The following is a 6,000-nucleotide window of genomic DNA, read 5'->3' as shown; positions in this document are numbered from 1 at the left end:
TGATTTGAGCTCTTTGCAGCCTACAGTGACATTTCAGAGTGTTGAAAGTTGCACAGATCAAGTCAACAAATTTCAGGCATCTTGTGAGTAATTCAGCTCATAGAATCTCTCCCAGCCCAGGGAATCACTTCACTTGCACATTGCACCAACACAGACCAAGGCTGTACTTTAATTACAGCATCTTCCACAGTTCTTCCAAGAGTTCCTAATAACTCTTTAAGACAATTGCCAGGGAAAAGTGGAACAGAAGAACCAAGAGAAGAGGAACTGCTCTCAGTGCCAAGCATATTCAGCAGTTCAGCAGACACACACAGACACATTTTTTCTTTGCCAAAAGTTAAACCTTTTCTTCTTAAAGTTTTCTTGTGAAAATATTTATTTTCAGTGGAGCTCTGTAAAATCTGTCCAATTTCCTTATACTCTATTTGCTGGAACAAGGAACCTGCAAGTCCCCAGCGGGTCACCCTAGAAGTTGATGCCTTAGGATTTTAGCTTTTATATTTTCCAAATCCTGTACTGCTTTGGGATATAACTCTAAAGTCCATATAGAGTGTTAGTTAACTGTCTTCACATTTTGGTCAGACAAAACAATCCCTCTAGGCCTGATCCTGATCAAAATGAGTGGGAGCTTGTGGGTGTCCCAGGGTGGGGGCATGGGTGGGTGCAGGGGCTGCATCCAGAGCAGATGTCTCTCTACAGCACAGCAGATGGGAAATGAGAAGGTGTCTCCTCCCCTGAAACTGGGATCATTGTGTGAGCAACCAGAGAAAAGGGGCTGAAGATGGGAAAAGCATCAAAAGCAAGAGTCCTGTTTGAAGAGATGCAGTGGTGGTCCTGCTTCTGGCTGGGTTGTGCTTAACTCTTCTCTCTCTAAAGTTATTTGAAAACGACTCTGTGGACACAGCCTCTGGGAAGGGCCAGTTTAAGGGATCAAGCTGCTGTCTCAGAGCCCATCTCATTCTCAGCTCAGCTGCAGAGGTGGCTGGTCTGCAGGCAGGGCAGGGCCTCTCTTGCAGTGGGATTTGTGACACAGGCACAATCCTGCTGGGAAGGGAGTGGCATGGCCAGGCCAGCAGCCCTGGCAGATGGTGAGGATCTTCCATCTCAGCAGAAGCTGCAGGGCTCTCTCAGGAGGAGGGGAGGCTAAACACCTGCTCTTCCAGACACACATGGCTCTGTGTAAGCAAAGGGATGATCCACAGGCAGGACATGCTCTGCCCAGGGTGCTTCCCCGCAGCTGTGGCTGCTGAGCCCATGGCAAGAGCTCTGCAGGGCTTTTGGAGGTCCCCACTGGGATTTGAAACTGCTCCATTTGGTCAGAAGGGCTAAAGGCAAGGGCTTTAGTCATGGCAAGGGATAGTGCTGTAGGGCCATGTAATCCAGGGGTTAAATAACAAATTCCAGTATCATCTCTCCACCTCTCTTCCTCACTTTCTTGGAAAAAGGATGAGATAAGAACCCAGCCCTGGGCAGGACTTCACAGTCTGTGGCAGGCAGGTATGGGCTCTCTGAATGTGAGTCTCAGAGGGGAGGCATCTCAGAGCAGCTTCCAAATGACCAACATCGAGGGCTTCTCACCATTTGGCTGAGCTCATCCCTGTGCCAGTGTGAGCCAGTCCCAGGGTAGGGTGCACAGCTGATGCAGAACTGATGCTACACTTGATCTCAGCTGAAAGGCCATTACGGAGAAATCAGAAGAGACTGGCTAAAAGCAATTTATGGGGTTACAAAATGATGTATTACATGCACCATGGCTCCAGGTTTGCAGTAATTTAGGCTAGTATTGATTGAGGAGAGACTGGGGCATATTCCACCACCTTTTTAATTTCAGTCTGATTTGGCCACTACTTGCAGGTCAGCAGGCAATTTGATGAGACAAAAACAAACGAAGCATTAGAGCAGCCTAAATCACATGCTTTTAGAAGTACCTTGTAAATAACTTTTAAGGCTGAACAAGGAGAACGAAATGAAAAAATTGGCTATTAAGGAAATCGAGACTGAAGTTTCAGGCTCAGAAAAAAATGGTTTCATGGCACAGCTAAGAAAGAATATCACTCACACCTACCATCATTGCCTGCCTGCATTTTCCCAAACAAATATGCTGTCTTTTTTCTCATATTACGGTGCTAATTCTGATTCAATGTGTACTGATTAGATATGAAAATAAAGCCAAAGTTCATACAGTTTCTTACAAAGGCCTCTAATGATATTATTTAATGGATTGATATTTCATGAATGGGATGGATTCCAGATTATTCAAACCAGGTAATGGTGGAGTATTGTCTCTGCACTCCAAGGAAAGGGACAGGCTGTAAACCTGAGTGTAAAACTCCTGAAAGGGTAAACCTGAGATGATTTTCATCCTGGAAGCAGTGATTACAGTATTAGTACATGGATGGGCACCCATCAGTACTTGAGGTGGGGAAATTGCCCAGTGACTTCCATCAGGGATGAAAACTTGTCACATACTATGTGACATTGAGGAGAAAACAGGCAGAGGAAGTGGGAGGGAAAGGTTATTCAATTCTTCATTATTTCTTTTTGATTTTAGGGTTGAAGTGGTCCCCTCCTCACAAAATTACATTAAAGCGCACGAAATCCCAAATCCTTTTCCCTTCCCCTCCTAGGAATGTGCCCTGTAACTTATCAGGCACACGCACAGTCTCACAGGGTGAGAGGGTGGTGGAGGCACATGGTAGAGGGGGAATTGTTCCAAAGCACAGAATGTATCCAACTGCAAACTGCCGGAATTGAGCCCCGAGCTCAGCTCTGCTGCATTTGCATATTGATGTTGTGTAGGACATGGACAAAGGTCTAAGCAAAGCAGATCGATTATGTCACTTACACCAGCCATCAGGTGTGGATATAAATGGATTTTCTAAGTTTGCTGTGACTATCAAATCTTGAACTCTGATGTGCACAGGTAAAGAGAGACACAGGAATCTCTGATTGGAGTAATTAGCACTTTCCTGCAGACGGCTTCTCTGATCTCTAATTGCATGTTCATTTCAGTCTTTTAATAGCACACTTGTGAGGCGCTTTTCTACTTGCTGCAGGTAAAGGGAGACATGACCTTGTACTCCATCACACCTGCTGATGGAGCAGATGTGATGTCCAGACTTGCAGAAGCTTGGGAGGGAGCTGGAAAAATCTCTGAATTTAATTCAAACCAAGCAACTTCTGAGGACCCAGTTCTTTATTTCTGGCTAGCAGGTAGTTTGTTCAAATGGCATCCCAGGCAAGATGAAGTCCCACTTGATGGTTTGTCTCATAATAAAATCAAGTTGAGTGGTGTGAGGGAGGATAACATCTCCTTCCATGGGCCTGTAGGAAATGGTAATCTGCTCCCAAATATATAAACGTGTTGGGAAGGCCAGTCAGGCTCTATGGACTCTCACAGACATCACAGAAAGTGCAGGGCTCAACTGCCAGTGAACTTCATTCCACCCTTCTAATAATTCATTCACAACCAAATGAAACCACCTGAGCATCTTCTTCCTTTGTCTCAACTCCAGAAGTGAAACACTTCAGAAGTTATTGGCAGTTTTAATTAAAACTAGCTTTGAGACACAGAGCAACCTATAATGGTTATGGCTCATTCTAGATAATACTGTAATAACCCTCTCTCATATTAAATATAGTAGCAATATTGTTCACCAGAGATGAGGACATTAGCACAAATAATCAGCCTCACTGTTGTGGGGAGGACACTGAAGCCAAGAGGGGGTCTAAAATGATTGCATAAAATGCATTTGCTCCTGAAAAAGAGACACCCTGCAGCTCCCTGCCCTCATCAGCATCCTTCCCAGAAGGCCCCTGAATTTCCAGTAGATTTAGTTCACACCCCCTATACTATCTCAGCAACGTGCTGCCAGTGGGAGGACATTTCCAGGCTCCTGCCCCTGCCTGGGCACTGGCTGCATTGTCTCTGCCAGACAGTCTCATTCACATGAGCCACTTGTCACCAGCACAGAGCTGTAGCAGGGAGGGCTGTGGGCTCAGTGACTGCAGATGTGTTCACAATTTCAGCCCCATTCACCTTTTCTGATCCCAGGCCCTGGGCTCTGCCCAAGGGGTTGCCGCAAACACCGGGCTCAGCTCAGAGAACTCGATGTTTGAGCAGGCTGACAAACAGAATCACTGCTTTGCTGCATTTCAGAGCTGGGGTGGCCGTGGCACTGCAGCAAAGGGACTTTGGGTGGAAGGCCATGAGGCTCTGCCTCGGGCTGGGCTTGCAGAGAGCAGGGAAGATTATCACACCTTTGCTCTGAATGGCTCTGCAAATGCAGCCCTGGTGCAGTGCCTGAGAGATGTATGGAGGCACCTGCCTTCTGCTCACCTACAAATCCTCAGCATGGCTGCAATTAACTGAAGTTCCCTCCTGTTGATCTACATAGAACATAATTTTTTCCATGGTGTAAATCCACTGAAGTCAGCACATTCAAGGAAGGCACACAAGGAGTGGATTTGACCCAGGGCAGTTCATGCCACAGACTCAGGTGTCCATTGAAACTGCCCAATGGCCCTTGCAGCTTCAGCCCAGTGCCAGTTTAAGGGGCAGTGGAAAATTTAATTGTTTCTTCACATCCATGACAGACAAATCTTCTTGCATTTTTTAGAGAGATATCTTACGTTCATCTAAAAATCTCAAGACATTCTGATTTGATTTGAAGGAGGCCTCTGGGGAACAGTGAAAACAGTCCATTTGGGGAAACTCTAGTTGAGTATGTGAGGTAAAGGCATCCAAAATCATTAATTTCTTTTGCAAACCATGTCTCTTCTTTCCTACAGTACTGAGGATGTGCATGAAAACACTGAAACAAGTTTTGCTCAAAAGACCATTTCAGTGAAAAGGATTGTCATTTTTTAAACTAATGAAACAAAATGCAGCAGTAGTTCTCCTTTGAGAAAAATAATAAAAAAAAAACCTTCTTCCTTACAGTTCTTGTTTCTTTTTCACCCTGTGTGTGTAATTAGATAATAAAGACAAGTGACAAAACACTGGAGTTGGATTCAAAATTTGAAACCCACAGGGTTCTTTACAAACTTCTTGGGGAAATGTTTAGCTTTCTGATAGATGATACAAACCTTACTTATAGAACCATAAGCTCATGCTAACTTAAAATCCCTTACATATGAAATGCACTTCAGTGGCCATTCTGCTCAGGAACAGTTCATCCTTGGGAAAACATTATTGCTGGAATGCTACGTGAGTCCACAGCTTAGAGCTGGAGGATGCATTTAAATTCTCTAAAGAGGCTTTAGGAATTCATAACAGCACTTGATCTACCTTTGGGGGAGGGAATATGGGGGGTTTTGTGCTGCAACAGCTGAAAGCATTAATTGGCTGATCTTTTCACCAACAATTCACTGTATTTCATTACGTGCCTTTTATGTGCCTGTTGTGTTGCCCCAGTGCCTTGCTAAATATTTCCTAGCTGCAGCATGGCATCTTTGAAAGAGGGAGAGGGGCTCCAGCCATCACTCTGTTCCCAGAGAATGAAAGAAAAGTCAAAATTAAACGGGAAAACAACTGTCACCACTATGATAATCAAATTGCAGGCTGCATTAGTATTTTTCCTCCAGAAGCTCTGGTATGAGGCAATAAGATGCATGTCTTTCCACAAAATAATTATGCTGTAATGAGACTGCCTTAATGCATTCAGAAAGAAAAACTGCTGTTAAGGCTGACTAAATGGAAGTACTAAAGCAGAACAGGTAGCCTAAATGGCAGCTAGGCTTTATAGTTTCTTCCCCAGTCTGGAAGATTAGGATTAGTGTGATCATAGCGAGATTCAAGTGTAAAATCCAGATCTGGATTTCAGGTTTTGCCTCAAGAGATGGAGAATATACAGAGGAAGGCTTCTGATTCAGATTCATATTGTAAAGGAAATGTGTTAGTCTCTATCTGTTCATTCTGGTTCCAACAAGTAAATAACTTCAGCCTCTCTGATCCCTGAGGAATGATGATTTACAACTGGTAATGTGCACTGCAGAAAA

Source organism: Anomalospiza imberbis, chromosome 13, assembly GCF_031753505.1.
Source record: "Anomalospiza imberbis isolate Cuckoo-Finch-1a 21T00152 chromosome 13, ASM3175350v1, whole genome shotgun sequence".
Lineage (NCBI taxonomy): Eukaryota > Metazoa > Chordata > Aves > Passeriformes > Viduidae > Anomalospiza > Anomalospiza imberbis.
The sequence above is the reverse complement of the archived record's forward strand: the minus strand, read 5'-3'. Positions refer to the sequence as shown.